We start from the raw sequence: 950 nt of genomic DNA on the forward strand, positions 1-950 counted from the left end.
TGTATTTGCAAAGTACATTATAGTCATTTAAAATTTTAAATTATATACATACAATTTATTTTTAGAGACAGATTTTTCCCAAAGGGTGTATGCACTTGCCAGAGAGGCAGAGAGACAGAAAGTGAGAAGTCCCCCTTCCCCCCCCCCCGGGGTAGATGGCCACACCACAATTCCTTTTCCTCCCTTCTCCTCATGGGATATTGGGCACACATGGACATGCATCCAGCATGAGTTTTAAGCCACAGGTTCTGGGAATCAAACTGCAGTAGATTACTTGGGAGTCCAGTGACATAACCATGACACCATCTGCTGCTCCCAAATTTAAAATTATTTTACAGCTCTTTTTGTTAAAGAGAAAATATGAAACTGATATTGGACCTAGTTTATATCTTCCCTCAATATATTGTACTTTGACTATACAAAGTGTTAACTCCTCCTTCCTGTATCTTGTAAAACTATTGTCATTTTGTTCATACATAAGCTTACATAAGAAACAGACACACGCGTGCACACACACACACACACACACACACACACAATCAAACATATTGTTGCCCTTATTCTTTTAAACAGACCATGACCAATAAGAGCAGTTAAGAAAACATTTCTTATTTTATTTGCAATCATTTTCTTTTTTTTTTTTTCCTTAGATTTTATTTTTTGCTATAGGGCCCATGAACACACCAGAGAGAAAGAGAAACAAAGAGAGACTCAAGGCAAGAAATCACACCCTAGAGGGGATGGTCATGCTGCAATCCCTTCTCCTCCATTCTTCTCTGGGGATTTTGAACATGCACACGCACATACCCAGTATGAGTTTTAAGCTGCGGGGTCCAGGACTTCAACTATATTTGACAGAGACGTAACCATTACACCATCTGCGTGTCCCTACCATCAATTGTTTTCTGCGATTTTAAAAATTTTTAATGAATATCTGAGTTTCTGATCTA

This window comes from Tupaia chinensis, unplaced genomic scaffold (assembly GCF_000334495.1).
Source record: "Tupaia chinensis unplaced genomic scaffold, TupChi_1.0 Scaffold146052_1, whole genome shotgun sequence".
In the NCBI taxonomy this organism is placed as follows: domain Eukaryota; kingdom Metazoa; phylum Chordata; class Mammalia; order Scandentia; family Tupaiidae; genus Tupaia; species Tupaia belangeri.